Here is a 20,000-nt window from a genome sequence, read left to right on the forward strand (position 1 = left end):
GTACAGAAACACAGACACGCACAAACAAATATTTATATGTGTATGTATGTATGTATGTATGTATGTATGTATGTATGTGTTTTAATTATCCTTTAAAGTACTTCAGAGATTTTGATATTGGTAAAATTGTACACAATTTTTATATCATATTATTTTTTAAAAGCATTTGTGGCAATGAAACAAAAGTTTTTTTTGGTTTTTTTTTAAAATTTGTCTTTACAAATATAATGTGTTTTTTTTTTCCAAAGAATTTCTTTGCTTAACCACGCATTGAAAGTCAAATATTGATTTATATACGATGAAGTAAACATCTTGCATGAATACAATGAAAGGGATATATAACGAAAGGATGAATTGAAGATGAAAGAAAATATACAGAGAATGAGGTGGATGTGGTGGAGGAAGACAGTTGACATATCACATGGTTTTACTGATGGCTATTTAAACTTTAGTTATTGATCTTTGTAATTCTTAATATTTAATCAATAATGTTTTAAGACGAACACATCTATATATATTTTTATTTATATTAAAAACAATATTTAGAAGAGATATTGAGACATAAGACGAATAACTTGTACTCAACGCGACTCTCTGAATGAATAATCATAATAGTCGAGATTTCTGTTAATTAATATGCAATTTCGGTTGCTATACTAATTAATATACAACAGTTAAAGTATATATGTCAATATATTCTTTAACGTGTTTATATTGGAAATATGTGAGCGTCGATCATATTTGACAAGTCGTCCCTGGAGAATGAACAAGGAAACTTCAGGAACTTTTAACACTTTTACTGACGAAGCTCTATCGGTGATCGGTAGAGATATTGGCCGAACTATTTGTAGATCGTTTTCTACTAAAATATCACTGAATTATAGACCAAAGCTTAGTTTAAGCTTATTATTACCTGCTGCATGTAATGTTGAACTACTAAGAAACGTGTAAACAAAAATGAATGCAAGATTATTAAGCACAAATTATTGAGAGATGTTAGATTTGGAAGTTATCCTCTATCGTGTTCTTCGCTGGTTCTCTGAAAGATAGGTTGCGAATTCATTTTCAAAAGTGTTAAAGAAAATACTGTTGAGAACATATAGAAGAGAAAAATTTTCTGCCCAAACAAAGCGTCTTTTTCGTGTACATAATTAACTACTTGATTTAGTACTTTCAATTGGTGAAACCAGCCATCGCAATCATCTACATCTGAAACTACAGGGAAAGAACTTATTACCTGACTTAACAATTGATATCAATATATTCATGATGGAATTATGACTGATTCTTTCTTAACTGGAAAATGAGAATTTGAACCAGTTTCTACACCTAAAGAGAAAAGTGAACGACTGAGAAAAACAATTATTTACAAAGTACAATATCTATCGATAAATAAATAAATAAATAAATAAACGATTAAAATGGCGTACATACTTTCTGGCGCAGTGTGCTCATAGCCGAGGCACTGTGCATTAGTCCTTTTCACCTGCGATTTAAGAGAGATTGTGTTAGTTTACAAGAAAGCAGTGTAATAATACCTGCATCGCACCGAGTCTGTTAGTCATCGATGTCCACCTGTTAGAATTACCGTGTTTTCTGCAGATGGAGAATTGTTACATGATAAAAAAGAAACGATTAGGAAAATGAACTGTTTGAGTAATTATTTTCTCGAATAGGCAAAATCTCAGGATGATAGTTTTAATGTTGCAGTATGTCTATGGGTAGTTTATGGGGAACATGGTTTGAGACATACACGGTGTTAAGAAAAGTAAGATCGAGGAAAAGATCCAATGTAGGCTGTTTTTATACGGGTATAATGTCAACATAGAAAGGCAATCGCTGCAGTGAATTGGATAACGGCCACCCTGAGCAGAAAATGCATGGCAATGTCTTACATGCTAAGTTCATACTGATGGTTTTTTAATGGAAAGGGGTCGTTCATTGTGAATTTGTCCTATGTGTTCACAACTAATGATAAGAATTATGTGTCGCGGAGCATTTGGATGAAGCATTGCGAAAGAAGAGACTTGCACCAAGGACAAACTAAACCCTGATTCTACACCACAACCACGCATTTTATCACGCGGTTGTCTTTATCCGTAACATTTTGCCAATATTGAGGCGATTCTCGCCCTTAACGTCCCTACTCTACGTGTTCGGTTTCTGCGGGTTAAAAGTACTGGTTTCCTAATCTATAATCTTCACTCAAAAATTGCCAGTATCAGAAGAAAGAAAATTATCTATAACAAATTCCTTAAGAGAACAGTACATTACTCTTGGAAATACTTTTCAGGTTTCAGGGGTGAAATGGGAGTGTGAGTAAGAAGCCGGAAAATATGATGGGAAAGCTACTGCTGGAAACGCTGCGCTAATAGATAAGTCTGGTCAAACAGTCCTAGACGAAGAGTTAAACAACAATTAGAAGAAAACATCAACGGAGGCGCAATGGTCCAGTGGTTAGCGCAGCGGACTCGCGGTCGGAGGATCGTGGTTTCAATTCCAAGACCGGGCGTTGTGTGTGTTTATTGATTGGAAACACCTGAAGCTCCACGAGCCTCCGGCAGGGGGTGGTGGCGACCCCTGGTGTACTCTTTCGCCCCAACTTTCCAGCGGTGGTGCCCCAGCATGGCCGCAGCCTTCGGGCTGAAACATTTTTAAGGATTTAAGGACCTGTAATCATAGATTAGTCAGTTGAATTAACATGAGGATTAAACAACAGTAGCAAGTACACCACCAAAAATAACACAAGATTAGCTAGCTACAATGCGATTATATAGTTGTTACATAGCAGCTATATATTCATTTACAGGAGCACTGACCAATATAGTTGTAACAGTATAATTGTTGTCTAGACGGCAGCGAATTTTGTCGGATAGAGTTTTAGTCAAAAATCAAGAAGCCTCAATAAATTTGGTGATGATGCAACAAAAGCGTATGGAAGTGTAGCAACCACACTCTGTCACACTTACATGAGATTCTCTCTGTAATACGTTGCAAATGTGTTATTTAATAGCAGTGTCGATAACACATTGAGTTATCTATATCTAAATATCACATGATCACGTGACCGACCAGACCATCAGATGTTGTTACACATCGCTGGTCACAATGCGGTCGCATTGTTTTAGCCTTCGAATGACGCCACCCTGCTGGCTAAGCGAGCAGGCCAACAGAAGAAAGAGTGGGAGAAAGAGTGGTGAAAGAGTACAGCAGGGATCATCAACCCTGCCGGAGCGTCGTGGAGCTTTTAGGTGTTTTCGCTCAATAAACACTCACAACGCCCGGTCTGGGAATCGAAACCGCGATCCTGCGACCGCGAGTCCGCTGCCTTAACCACTGGGCCATTGCGCCTCCACATATCTAAATATATGTCTTATAAACTGAAAAAAAGCAACCAAGAAAGCTTTTATCTGGTAACGATACAGTACGGAAATTGCAGCCAAATATGCTTCTGATCACGACACACTGTTTAAACCCAATATGTTGAGCTCTGGAGGAAATTTGGTAAATGGATTGTGGATAATGTAATTGGCGCCACAAGAAACACAGATGCAACTATGGACCAATAAGTTCTCATACTTTCCACCTACAGCAATGGGCCCTTAATGGGGCTCAACTTCAAAGTCGTTGCTCGACCTGCAAGAAATAGAAGCCAAATATACTTTGAATCACACCTCACTATATCTAAAAAGACAATAGCTAAGATAAGGTTGGTACTAAAAACACGAAGCCCTAAATGAAATACGAAATAAACATAACTGGACAACGTTTGATCAAATATACTCTCAATCAAAGCCGACACAAACACTACCACCACCACCACCACCAACAACAACAACGACAACATCAGTGAGAGTTAACAACATAAAAGGATGACTGCTGACACAATCTGCTAATCAAATTCGTGTACAGATGTCTACTCGTTAAACGGTCGAGCTGGATGTCAAGAGACGACAACCAATCACACCTCTAAGTTGTTGGTTTTATGATCTGTATTCAACAACGTTATTGATAAGATTTCGATTGTATTGCAAAGATAATTCTAGAAACAACTGACAGCAACTTTCTTTTAGTTTATTTATTTGTTTTTATTTTCATTCTTCTTTTAATTTTATTACATTTCATTTTAGGCTTACAATTTTGTTTTTAACAAGACTTGTGACTTTCCATAATCTGCATCGCATTTATCGTTTGGCAATTTTCATAGAGTAATATAGAACACACTTACTGCGTGTAACATATGGCACATCTTTATTACTTCCATTATCATGTGATGGATGCCTTCCGACCCGGTAACAATTCGTCCTTCTTATACAGTAATAATAATGATGTATCGAAGTTAAATGCAGATTTATTGCAGCAACGTAACAGCAGCCTCGTCCCTATCACGGGAACTGCGTGAGCACAGTGACTATATCCGTAAGTGGGTGTATCCGTACATATATACAGATAGATAGATAGATAGATAGATAGATAGATAGATAGATAGATAGATAGATGGATAGATAGATAGATAGATAGATAGATATAGATAGATAGATGGATAGGTAGATAGATAGATAGATAGATAGATAGATATAGATAGATAGATGGATAGATAGATATATATATATAGATAGATAGATAGATAGATTGATAGATAGATAGATAGATAGATAGATAGATAGATAGATAGATAGATAGATAGATAGATAGATAGATAGATAGATAGATAGATCACCGTCGTCATTAGCATCATCACTTATCGCCTATTTTCGAAGCTGTCAGATGCGTATCTATTTACATATATCTATTAATACATGTGTATTAACATACACACACCCCCACACACCTATATGTATAATATTTTATATTATCGCATATAATATCTTATATAATCATGTGCATGGTAATACATACATTTAGATGTTTGCGCATATATATATATATACATGTATATATGCATTTGATTTATTTATATACAGTATATATGTGAATATATTATTATTATTATTATTATCATTATTATTATTATTATTATTCTATGTTTGACTTTTGCTTTATATTTGTACAAGTTGGCTCCAAGTCTCACCCAGAGACCTCAAGAGACAACAGGGTTGGAAGTTCATGTTGTTGTTATGCCTAGTGTGCCATATATTTGGGGGGTGGGGATGTTGTACTAATGAATGTCTAAAAAAAAAAAAAAAGGGTTTTTTTTTTGTTTTTTTTTAAACCGAAAATTATGGTTGTTTTAAACCTTGAGGTTACATAGAGAGTATTTTGCGTAGGATATGAGCAGTTCCCATGAGCACTATCTTTTGAACTTCTGCCATTTTTGGGTTTCCTGGTATCTGAGTTAGGTAGCTATCAGCCCCTTTTGCTATAATAATAATATTATTATTATTATTATTAGTAGTAGTAGTAGTAGTAGTAGTAGTAGTAGTAGTATCATTATTATTTTTATTATATATATATGTATATATGTGTGTGTTGGTGTGTGCGTTTGCGTATATATATATATATATATATTTAATTTTAGATATATATATATATGTGTGTATGAATATGTTATTATTATTATCATTATTATTATTATTATTATTATTATTATTATTATTATTATTATTATCATCATCATTATTATTATTACATTGTCTATAAAATAGTTATAGATGTGCTTATAATGTTGATTTATTTCAGTATATCGGCAATGTCAATATTCTTGTTTCCACTTAAGTGGTGCTATGGGCGTGTATACACAGCTTTGCAAATGTGTTCTGTTGATATATCTTCTTATTGATACAGGCAACATACACATACCACACACACACACCCATACACAGACACACACACACACATACGCACAAATACACACATACACATATATGTGTATGCATATTTATATATATATATGTATAAAAATAGATAGACAGACAGAGAGACAGATAGAGAGATAGAAAACGATAGATAGATAGATAGATAGATAGATAGATAGATAGATAGATAGATAGATAGATAGATAGATAGACAGATAGATAGACAGACAGATAGATAGATAGATAGATAGATAGATAGATAGATAGATAGATAGATAGATAGATAGACAGACAGATAGATAGATAGATAGATAGATATGTTTCTTTATTAGCCACACAGGGCTGCACACAGATAGAACAAATTACAAGGTAGAGCTTTTCTTTTGAAGGTTTAAAAAAAATAAAAATAAAAAAATAAAAAATAAGAAAAAAATAAAAATAAAAATAAAAATAAAAATAAAAATAAAAATAAAAAGGGGGTCGATCAAAAGGGATCGTAAAAGGAGAGAAAGAGGACAAAAAAAGGGGGGGTTAAAAAAAAGGGGGAGAGGAAAAAAATTGATCAATAGGGATCGTTATCACAGAAATGTCAATATGAAGTGTAAAGGGGGGGACGGTGAGGTTTACCCGTGGAAAGAAAAGCCTACGGAAAAGACCACGGTAACCTCGGTCAATGAAGTCACATGTTATATTTCTTTTTTTTTTTTTTTTTTTGCAAATAAGCAACTCTCTGTATTAATTTTTACGATTCATAGAATCATAGTCAAGGTGGCTTCGTCATTCATACGTGCCATCCTTGCTACATTCACCCATCTTTTTTTAAAACATTCACTAGACAAAACTTGCCTCTCTACTCTCACTTTTTTCTTCAAGTGATACTTGAAGAAGTTGATGAGAGATTGACCAGAGAGGAAAGTGTTTGTCTCTAATCCTTTCAGACGCGTCCACCAGATACATTCTTTCGCCATAGCCACAAGTATGATAAAAATAGCTCTTCCTTCCCGCTTGAAGGAAGGAGGCGTGACGATATTAACGATAGACTCGGCTGATAAACCGACACGTCCCACACGTGACAGCAGTCGTTCGACATAAGCCCACAGGTGGGAAATTGCTGGACACTGCACGATTGCGTGCAGAGCGGTTTCGTCGCTCTGCCCGCATCTCGGGCAGGTCGGCCCCGTGTTTCTCGAGCCATGCCTATAGAGCTTATCCCGAACGGGTAGCGCAGACAGACAGATAGATAGATAGATAGATAGATAGCTAGATAGATAGATAGACAGACAGACAGACAGATAGATAGATACATACATACATACATACATACATACATACATACATACATACATACATACATAGATAGATAGATAGATAGATAGATAGATAGATAGATAGATAGATAGATAGATAGATAGATAGATAGATAGATAGATAGATAGATAGATAGATAGATAGATAGATAGATAGATAGATAGATAGATAGATAGATAGACAGACAGACAGACAGATATTCGATGTCGAGTAAAATATCCCACATACTGGGAAACTACGGAAGACAATGAGTAAAGACTTTCAACTGAGATCATCAATTGCACTTGGGCCACACACGAAAACTGGAATTTCATGTTCAGGAAATTGATAGTCTCGTTCGCTATCCTAGCCGTGTGCTTATGACGTTCACTTAGAAAGAACTTGATTCCAGTTTCACTTACCTGCGGTTTATCAAGGGTAAGTGTTTTGTGATGTAGCATCAGGTTGACCAATATTTATAACTATGTACCTGTACGGTCGGGAATTGAGCGGATCGCTTTGTAATTATAAGGACCGCAGTTTGATCCTAGTGCTAGAAGTAACAGCGTAACACATTTGACTATTTATCTCTCTATCTATCTATCAATCTATCTATCTATCTATCTATCTATTAATCAAGGTAGATAGATAGATAATTGTCTCTTTATCTTGTTTGTTCCTTCTCAAGCCACGCCCGGATCATTAGGGCCGGTTTCCCGGTTTCCTTAGCGTATAGGTTGCACACCTGGACGGGACGCCGGTCCGTCGGAGGTGAGCTGCAAGATGCAGGGGGAAAAGTGATAGAAAGCTGTGGCGAAAGAGTCAGCAGAAGTTTCGCCATTACCTTCTGCCGGAGCCGCGTTTAGCTTAGGTGTTTTCGCTCATAAACACACATCGCCCGTTCTGAGATTTGAACCCGCGATCCCTCAACTGCGAGTCCGCTGCTCTAACCACTAGGCCATGTGCCGCTACCTCTTTATCGTACTATTAGCATTATCTAATATACACAGATGGCTATTATGATCTAATGCTTTTGTTACAATAATCGATTTTTATTCAATCGGGGGTTTGGTAGGGAATTGCAACACCACGATTGTTAAATCCCTGTTTTCCTGCATCGATAGCGATGCACCTTGTCTTAGCATACAATTGGCTATGAGTACATGCAGCTGGAAACACGCAACATAGGAGAAATGTGTATCTAGTATTCTTACCGCTGCCGTTGGATGATTTCCCTGTGGTGTTGATATATTTGTGTTTTTAAACACGTCAATCAGAGATATGATCTTCGGACAAACACCGTCTTAAATTAGCCATTTTTGCGATGTATTTGCAATAAAGTATGACTGTTTTTTTAAAATATATATTTCATTTATAGCATCATCAAAGCTACTTTTAATCGAAGACAGAAATATTACTAGATAACAACGTTTGGGAATTCTTTAATTAATTATAATGGCATTTCAAGAATTATTTGATTCACATAGAAAAATGTACGAATTTCCTTTGAAATAATGAAAGTTCGCGATCACAGCTATTTGTTTATTTACTTATTTCTCGTTTCTGATAATTTTACTTAATATGTTGGCTTTTCTCGATTCTGAAAATGTAGGCGCAAGAATGATTATATATTAAAGTAATGAATACAGCTAAATCATTACGTGTATAATTTGCTTGAAGGAAAATGTGGAAGCTCGTCGGAGGAATCAATCATGTGCTTCAGTGGTAGATATTATCAGTTTTCCAGTTTGAGATGAGTAACGGTCCCTTGGAAAAGGCACGGGGCAGTGCCTTTCTGTAGTTAATTAAGCTATTAAAATGTGGAAAGCCTTTTAATAGCTTTAATTTCTCAAATCTTAATCTACAGTTCAAATTCATGGTCCGTGCCAGTTCTACCCTAAAAATGAGTTACAGAAAACCGTGAACACAAGCGGGCCCATTCATTGATTTCTTTTATTAATTTGGAATTCGGATCAAATGTAATATTTTCCAGAAAGCAATATGATGGGATGGTTTTTAAAAATGGGAAAATTAGGTGTTGTTAAAGGCACAGTTGGGAATATTCAGGTTAAATCGTTGAAAGATAAATAGTTAAATAGGGAAATAGTTCGATAAATCCTTTACATAACAATGAGGACAGATTGATTTAAACCACCAGATTAAATATTTTGGGGGAGGATAAACGAGACAGGAAGGAAGTAGAATGCAATACATTAAACATCAAATAACCATGGTTACATCAAAAAGTTAAATTATCGCGGGAAGGATGGACCTGGTGATGGGTTACGAGGCAGAGGAGCTGTAACGGTAGAGGACACTATATCTTCTCTATCACTCTTTACACATTTATATATATGCATGTATGTGTGTGTATACACACACACAACACACACACACACACACACACACAACACACACACACACATATATATATATGGTCGGCTCCAGCTCGTATACGTGCATTGGGTTCCTCAGTTTCCATCCAGGCTCCTCGGCTAATGTTTGTGCCAAAAGTGACTTTGAAGTCCAACATTTGACTGAGTTTACCAACTTCGTGAAGCATTACGAGAATGAAGGGAGTGATCTAACTCAAGCTTGTTTACGTGTATTCAAGAGAACTCTTGAAAAACTTTCAGGAAATGTTTATCTGCTGAATCATATATTTTTCCGAATTATATAAAGTCTTAGATTTTGACTTTCTACAATGCAAGTGTGTATTTCTCATCTCGATCTTATCTTGACCTGTTTCATTTCTATTCTCGATTTCGAGGTTTGCATTGAATTATTGCTTTATGAGATTTATCGTTGTTGTTTTCTCATTTAATTCTTGCCCTTGCGAATTATAATTTTTATGTATGTTATTATAAGTTTTATGTATTTTTCTGTAGGATTTCATTTTTAATCCATTTCCAACAAAACTTGTGTAAGTTCGTTCTTGATAGAGATCTCCTGAACATCCTACAGTATCCTTCTAAGCTTACATTATTAGTTCTACAACATTAAGATCTGAGAAAAATTGCTGGTGTGACATTTAAGTTATCGATATATTCCATGTTATTTCAACCAGAAATATTACAAATTGCTGCTGCTAGTTGCATCGATCTACGATCAGCTTGTTAGGATAATCAATAAGAGATTATGTTGTCAACGCACTGATATTCTGAAGTGACAAGCTTTTGGGTCATTTAACTTTGGCGAAATAGTCCATTGGTCCAGTTTAGTTAGTAGCTATTGTTCAGAAGCTGTCCTCAGATTACTTACCACCATAAAATATGTTTTATACATTTAGATGTACGTCAAAATGTTTGACATGTATTAGTTTATCATCTCTCTATATAAAAATAGCAAAATGTCTGCGTGCGTGTCCTTTATACAAATCCACAATTTTTTAGTTAGAGGGCTCGCACTTTCTATGGCTATTCAAAACCGTCCAAGGGTGGTCGTGCACATCTTTACATTTCCCCAGTCAACCCGCAAAGCCATTAAAAAATCAATAGAAGAGACTTTTTTGTGAATTTTCTATCCAAAACCCAATCAAAATGCCCGAAAATTGATAGGCTAATTGAATGCCAGCTGTATGTGATTGGTCGGAGATTTGGACAGTACTCGCGTGTATGTGCGCACGCATGCAGGTGTTGCCGGGTCATAGTGCTAGTAATATTATAGATAGCGTTTTCAGTGTGTCATTTTAAAGGATATCCACAGTATCACCATCATCACGTTTTTCGTTGCCTGTTACTAAAATATACTAAAATATACTTTTTTTGCTTGATGCATTTCGACAGGTACCATACTGATTATTTGATTGCTTTTACTAAAGTCTCTCAGGTAAGAAATTTTACTGTGTAATATTTACTCTGTTGTAAAAGACATTTTGTCAGGTGTGCGTAGTGGTAAACCTCTGTTCCTAATTTGTGGGGTCTTGCATGTTAATGTATTTAAAGATGTAACCCTGAACATTCTACATCCAGATCTGTTGTACTGTTTTGTTTTCTGCGCCATGTTTTACGAAAAAGGTTATCGTTCAGATGCCACAGTAGCCGTGGCAACCGCATCCTACATTTGATGTGCACATATTGTGTGTTGTAACTTCACCAGGTTGGTCTTAGTATTAGGAGGATTTTAGTTATTATTCAGTTTTATATACACTTGCACACATACATAAATATATACATGCATATATGTAATATAATACACACATACATACCTACACACGCGGGCGCGTTCGAGTGTCTACATGTTTAATCACAACGCATTTCTCTGTCCAAATACTTTATTTATGATAGCGTGTTAGCACCACCATCAAATATCTTCTTATCAGTCTTTCTGTCTATACGTATGTAAGCATATATACATGCATAACACATGTATTTATATATACATATATGTACACATATACACAAAGAGGGAAGTGGAGAGATAAAACTCGTAGCAGTAACAGCTAACTAAATTTATCAAATGTAAACAGATATCTTATATATGTCGTGCAGGATACAATTAAAGTAATTTTATCTTCCAATGTTTTCTATTAAATTCCCAGAAATCATATTCCGCGAATTAAAATTCTAAGATTTGCTTTTTTAATGTATTTCTTTCTTACATTTCAGTGTGAAAGAAGTTTTAAATTCTTATCTTAATAGCTTAAATCGCTTAAACGTAAGATGTTTCCATAAAGGGAAAATGTATTTCAAAAATTTGGGAAATAAAAACAGGTGTCTCTACAATCTGAGTGTTCTCAATTTGCCCAACCCTCTGTATTTGTCACTTTTATTCTTTTATATATATGTATATATATATATGTGTATGTGTGTGTGTGAGCGTGTGAGTATCGTTGGCGATTTTCTTTCTCCGTCTTCCCTTCTTTGGACTTTTCATTTTCTATGTTTCTAACGAAGAGCTCCGCTCGAAACGTTAAATCCTCATTCTTTCTTTCCTTTCCTGAGCATCCAATAACACTATACTTGTTCCAAGTCCTCGTGTTGTTGTGTTTTCTCTTTGTTCATGTTTGGATTAACTATATATATATATATATATATATATATTTACGTGTTTCAGTCATTCCACCGCTGGCATGGGGTGCCCCCTTGAAAGTCAGTGAAGCAAGTCGAACCATCTCTTATTCTTTTAATGTCTGTCACTTATTCCAGCGGTAATTTTAGCAGAATCGGTAGGTAAATGGGACGTAAACAATTGTAGTAGAAGACAGTCGCATATATATACACACATACGTGTATATGCACATACCACACACACACACACACACACACACACACACACACACACACACACACACACACATATATATATATATATATATATATATATATATATATATATATATATATATACATATCTTAATTGCGATTAAAGTTATTGGCTTCATGTTAAGTAGGAATATACCCTAGTGACTTAACAATTTTTCAGACCAAACATATGGAGAAAGGTGTTCGCCCCCATTTTGAAAAAAAAATGACCGCTTGCTTTTCCAAAATGGAGGCAAGCACCTTTCTCCATGTGGTCGGCTTGTAAACTTATTAAGGGACTTGATATATCCTATTTTTCTTAACAAGGAACGAATTGTAGACTTAATTCACAAAGAAATAAATTATATCAAGCAATGGTGTTGCGCATTCATTTCATCGTTTGACATTTACGTATATATATATATATGTGGATGTTATATATCATATATATATGGATATATATATATGATAATATATATATATATTATATATATATATATATATATATGTATATATTTATATATATATATTATATATATATATATATATATATATATATATATATATATATATATATATATATATATATATATAAGCAATAATAAATCTCTGAGCGAGATATAAACAGTAGCTGCACGACATTGTGATATATAGTTGCCACCTAAATGCTGCTGACCCATTAGGGACGATGCTACTGTAGGTTATAGCCCCAGGAAGACATCTCCTCCAGCTGGCTATTGACACACTGTCTGTGCCCTTTCAGTATTTGCAAAGGGAAGTCATCGATCCCATCACCAACCTGACGTGATACAGACGAACCCGAGTTTCTGGGTACTGACCCGTCATCGGCGTGTAACAACCAGCGGCTGGTGATGGGAAGTGATTCTCAATGCAAATTCATATACTTTTTCCAGCGGCTAAAAGTTACTGATCTCGAAAAAGGGGAAACAAGCAATAATAAATCTCTATAAGAAAATGAAGAGATTCAATTAATATAAATTAATTTATTGATTAATTAAGAATAATTAACATTGCCTAATGTTCTTTCAGTTCACACTCAATACAAATTGCAAAACAAATATAGTAAAATACATTTCCATTGTGATCATTTCGAGCAAAATATTATCAAGGCGAGAGGACATTAATGAAGCTATATTTTGATCGGTTTAGATACTCCAACAGACTGAATGTGAGCTGAAACAATTGTACTCAATTGATTAATAAATTAATTTATATCCATCAAATCTCTCCATTTTCTTACTTAATAATATTTGATATTTATATATTTTTATTTAAAAATATTTCTTCACAATATAATATGTTAAACCAGTGCAACGCGGGGGGAACCATCCCTATAAGAGTTATATATATCCTCATAGTCTTAAGATATATATATATATATATATATATATATATATATAGCAATGCAGGTGTTTCTAACACCCTAGTCGCATTTAGTGACAATTATAGATTTCCTTTCTGGTAAAACATTGCAAACTGGTGCATATATATATATAGGACGTGTCGCTGAAACGTTTGATTGCCACGGCTTCGATGACTTAGTTGGTATGTCTACAAAATTTATGTTGACTTGAGTCGATACAATATTACCTTGATAAATGTTTCTAACATATCCACAAAACTTTAAAGGCAGCATTTGTTGATTTCTTGTTACATACACTCTAGAGGGGAATGAAAGGTTAAGTTGACTTAGATGGAATTACAACTCGGAATGATGTTCGAAAAGACATTTTGTCCAATGTGTCCATCCATCCTCCACCATGATATAATTGTTACTATTTCTGACAACGGGCCATATATTTCGGTGACGAAAGCATCGCTTAAATTTGACCCCCAAGTGTTTGATTGGTACTCGAAAGAATATTGTATCTTGCTTGAAGCATTGTGATGAATTTCTGAATTAACCATATAGTGAACACAGAAACCTTCTTTATTTCATTATATTGGCCATAAGGCCTTACACAGACAAAGGAAGGTGCGGGCTGGACTTAGACATAATGTTATATGAAATGAAAATGATGATTAATGGGGTAAAAAGCGACGTCCGCCGATCGATATTTTCCCGAGAACGTTGATCTCTTATATATTGTTCATGAGGCAACAAACCTCTTCACTGTTCACAATGTTCAATAACAGAATTCAATAACAAAATGAGGCGATAAGCCTCTTACCTTTCTTTCCAAATTCAGATCATTCAATAACACTGAGGTTTTTAACCTCTTATCAATATTCCTCCTGAACATCGCTTGTGCCCGCATACTCCGTCATCACCCACGCCTCATTCAAGATCAAAGCGGGTGCCGTGTCGGTGTCGCCCGGTCACAAGCGATATTCCTCATTGAGTCCCTTCAGCCAATTCATCACGGGCAACGCTATGACCTCCACAGCTTTCTGCGGAGGCCATTCGGGATCCTGTGTGCAGCCTAAAGGTGCTACCTTATGGTGCTTTCCAGCCACCTTTTCTACCTCTCCGCCTCTATGGAAGATGACCAATAATTCATCTTCCTCAGGAGGCGGGATATCCAATCCTACCGTTGGCGGCACAGTTCCTGCCAACGGTGTCTCTTCCCCTGCCGGTGGCACATCCCCAACCAACGAGGTTCCGGGGCATTCCGGTATTATGTCACCGACTGCCGGCAATATCCATGCGGAAAACTTCTTACAATACGAAAACGAAAAAGTTTAATAATATTTATACATTTCAAGTACAAACATCAATGATCACCAGAGGTAAACAGACAAGAAATGTCAGTACTGGACATGCTGGTCATTTCCGACCGGTACTTTATCCACACACGGCGAGCTGGCAGAAACGTTAGCACGCCGGGCGAAATGCTTAGCAGTATTTCGTCTGCGTTACGTTGTGAGTTCAAATTCCGCCGAGGTCGACTTTGCCTTTCATCCTTTCGGGGTCGATAAATTAAGTACCAGTTACGCACTGGGGTCGATGTAATCGACTTAATACCTCTGTCTGTCCTTGTTTGTCCCCTCTGTGTTTAGCCCCTTGTGGGTAATAAAGAAATAGGTACTTTATCCACACACATTTCTTGACTGTTTGCTTCGGAAAATTGACCATCGTGCCTGAAAAAAGATGAAGGTGATTGATTTATTTTCCTTCCCCTATTGTAAGAAGTTTTCTATCATCACGGATTTATTTTGCTGATAATTTTGCAACCACAGAATTATAGAAGAAAAATTCGACTTCGTCGGGATTGAACTTGCTAGTTAACATGTTCCAAATGAGGATAAAAACCGGAAAAGTTATCAGATATATATTTGTTTCAATCTTGACAATCATCAACCTAATTGTTTAGTACTTTATCTTATATTGACAAGAAGGAATAAAATCTCAACTGAACAAACATAAGAATTAGGTTTGGAGTCGAACTATATATTTTTAGCTGTTTTCTACTTCCAGCTCCCAACACTTACTCTGTCATTTCGAATGGTAAGAATGAGAAAACCAAAGACAAAATTGTCTTAAGCTGTAATTGAACTCCGCTTTAAATTGAAATTCGGATTTGAAAAAGAATTTATGGAAAAGAAATAAAATTGTTTTTTTTATTTATTGTAGTTAAATCCGTTTTCAAATCTCATTTTTATTTGGACGTTTTTTTCTTTCCCATTTCTTCGAAGATTCTTCACATAAATTTTCATCTATTAAAACGTTGTTTTATCAACTTCAAATAAAATAATTATGAAAATCACACACATACATATATATACGTGTATGTGTGTTTGTGTATGTTTGTGTGTGTGTGTGTGTGTGTGTGTGTGTGTGTGTGTGTGTGTGTGCGTGTGTGTGTGTGTATCATGAAATAATGTTATTTTAATTGAAATGAAACAGAAAACTGACACGATGCCAAAGTTAACAAAAAATAGAAAATAAAATGGAAACTTAATCAAAAATTTCTCTCCAAAGAGACTAATTTATATCTTATTAGTAAAATAACATTTTTAATTAATAAGCTGAGAAAATTAAATGTTAGAATAAAAAGCCGACAGGATTACCAACTCTCATTCCCCCCACCAACAAAGAACCCGCCGAAAAATAAAACAAGTAAATTGCACTTACCATTCCTTACTAAAATCATTTCATATCTCGTAAGAAATGTTTGTAACCATTTCCTATTTCGCAAAATAAGCTTTAAATATGTCATACCATGTAAGAACCCTTTTATAATCATATCATGTCATGAAATAACTTTTTGGCTAATTATTTCCGGTGATATAATAAGTTCTTTAATAGTATGCAGTTTAACAATAATCTTTGCGTATTTCGCATCATGAAATAGGAATGATTTGCTAAGATGTATAATAAGAAAGCAAAAATATGGAGAGAGAGGAAAAAATAAATATTTTGTTATAGCCATGACTCAACATACCTAGTTATTTTAGTAGAAGCATTAGAAATCCGAAATGGAAAATTTCTAGCATGAAAAAGAGTTTCAGAGAAAAAAGAAAAAGCAAAAACCCAAAGTAAAAGAAACTAGAAAATTGAGACGCAATGTTCGATCGATAACAAGTAAATGACAGATTAGGAAGCGAGTTTGAAGATTGGAAAAGCTCTGAAGAATTACGTGAAATTAACTTCTGAAGACGAAATTACCTCACAAAGTATGTTACCAAGTACATATGTTAAAAGCTGTACTAGATGTAATACATGAGGTGACAAAATAAATGCTACATTATGTATGGATGTAATATAACCGAGTGTTTAAAGCGGCGTGCTGGCAGAAACATTAACACACCGGGCAAAATTCTTAGCGGTGTTTCGTCTGTCTTTACATTCTGAGTTCAAATTCCGCCGCAGTCGACTTTTCCTTTCATCCCTTCCGGGTCGATAAATTAAGTACCAGTTGCGTACTGGTGTCAATCTAATCGACTGGCTCCCTCCCCCAAAATTTCGGTCTCTGTGCCTAGAGTAGAAAAGAATATAGCCGAGTGTTTAAGAAGTATGCTTCGCAATTGTTAAAGGTTAGATTCAGTTCTCAGTGTGTGTCAACTTGGTTGAGTGATTCGATTCTTACCATAACATTGGATGGATCGAAATCTTGGGAGGGAAACTGAGTTGACAGAGAGTACGTAATAAGTCTTAGGATACAGGTAATACGAAAGCTAAACTTATCACATTGTTACAAGCCGATTCCACTTAATCATTGTGATAGGGGTACTTTTGACCGTGGAATATTCAGCCACATCGCACACTAAGTCAGTGAATAGGAAACGGAGTTATTCGAGTAACCAGATTCTCAGATATCGTTTACTGTTCATCATCCGTCATAGAATGAAACGATATGTTAAAAGAGGAGGTATTTTTACGTTCTTTCTGCTCTCATCGTTCGTATTTTCTTTTTTGTTTTTCCCCAAGTAAATAATAGCCGAGTTAAACTTAGATCCATTATTTCTCATTCTGTCATTTCGTTTTTGAACCTTTTCGGTTACTTCATTTATCTTCTAATTACTATATTTCAGGCATGAAAGAAAGAAGAAAGAACTGAAAGAAGTGATATATATATATATATATATATATATATATATATATATATATATATATATATATATATATACATATATAGTTAATCCAAACATGAAAATACAACAACGCGAGGATGTGGAACAAGTATAGTATTATTGGACGCTCAGGAAAGAAGGACAGAAGGAGAGCTTAACGTTTCGAGCGGAGCTCTTCGTCAGAAAAATAGAAAAAGAAAAGATCCAAAGAAGGGAAGGCGGAGGAAAAAAATCGCCAACGGTACACACGCAGTCACATTATATATATATATATCACTTCTTTCAGTTTCCTGTCAGATAAATATATGTATCAGATATATATATAGCTTCTTTCAGTTTCCTACTGCTAAAGCACTCACAAGACTTTGGTCGGCCAGAGGCTATAGAAGACACTTACACAGTGTGCTACGCAGGAGGACTGAACACGGAGCCATGTCGTTCACAAGTAAATTTCTTATCATACATCCCTGTCTGCGCCTATATACGACAATATTTTCCTGCGTTCTGTCCTTTCTTTTTGTAAGGCCGAGAGTCGTGGTTTTTTTACAGCTATCATCACGTACAGGTTGTGGTTTAAAGGAATGTTTAATAGAATGATTTCTTTTTTCTTAAAGAAAGAAAAAATATCACTCTGTAAAGATCAATTTAAAATAACTAATTAACTCAAATAAATGATAAACAGGAAAAAATGGCACTGTAGTGAATATCACGAATGTCAGTTCTTGGGAACAGAGCTTTTCTGAGATTTATTTGGTTTTTAAATTTTGCATCACATTTAATTTTAATACCTGGGTTAGACGCAGGTTTCGAATGGAACAACACCTTAGTATTGTATTTAACATTGCAAGATTGAAAACAAATTATCGGTGCAGCTTGAGCGGATCAAATACCAGAATAGATCTTTAATAAAATAAAAAAACCTGTCTATTGGTTCTCGCACAGATGTTTTCGTCGTTTGACGATATACATGACGTTGTTCAAAAGAGAATGAACGCCACAAATACATCAACTTTCTCATTACAAAATACTTAAAACCTTGCAATCAGCATAAACAGATATTTGACATATCAAGGTTTGGTACCAACAAAGTGAGGAGTGGCTGCTATAGATATCTGAAGCAATATCTTACTTTGTCTAAAAATTTCACAACTGGAATTGGAATAAAACAACTGATATTTCAGACTCGTGCTTTTCCGGAATTTGCTTTTATCAAGGAATCTTTTCGGATGAAAAATGTATGATTTGTGTAAATAATATCACGGCAAGCAGCTTACAATAACAGACATCAGGATGAAACTCTGTTTCCGCAGTATTATAATTGTAGGAATCGGTAGTGCGATGGATCGGCAGAGTGTCTTTTAGTATTTAGTTATTTAAATCACAATGTTGGGTGCGTGTATATATATATATATATATAATATATATATATATATATAGTATATATATATATTATATATATATATTATATATATATATATATATAAAATATATATATTAGCGGATCTATTTTTAGTGCTAGAGTCAACCACATAGAGGTCACTCTCTTATATTTACGTATAAAATTTATTGTATTCCCGGTTTTTATGCACTAAGCCACTTGGTGTTAAATTGATGGTACTATTATTAATTAGTATCCAATTTTCTCACCCTTATTAGTTGATTATATATATATATATAGGCGTAAGACTGGCTGTGTAGTAAGTAGCTTGCTTACGAACCACATGGTTCCGGGTTCAGTCCCATTGCGTGGCACCTTGGGCAAGTGTCTTCTACTATAGCCTCGGGCCGACCAAAGCCTTGTGAGTGGATTTGGTAGACGGAAACTGAAAGAAGCCCATCGTATATATGTATATGTGTGTGTGTGTGTGTGTGTGTGTGTGTGTGTGTGTGTGTGTGTGGTGTGTCTGTGTGTGTGTTTGTTCCCCAACATCGTTTGACAACCAGAGCTGGTGTGTTTATGTCCCCGTAACTTAGCAGTTCGGCAAAAGACCGATAGAATAAGTACTAGTCTTACAAAGAATAAATCCTGGGGTCGATTTGCATGACTACAGGTGGTGCTCCGGCATGGCCACAGTCAAATGACTGAAACAAGTAAAACAGTAAGAGTATATATATATATATATTATATATATATATATTA

The sequence above is a fragment of the Octopus sinensis genome, linkage group LG9 (assembly GCF_006345805.1).
Source record: "Octopus sinensis linkage group LG9, ASM634580v1, whole genome shotgun sequence".
NCBI classification, from domain to species: domain Eukaryota; kingdom Metazoa; phylum Mollusca; class Cephalopoda; order Octopoda; family Octopodidae; genus Octopus; species Octopus sinensis.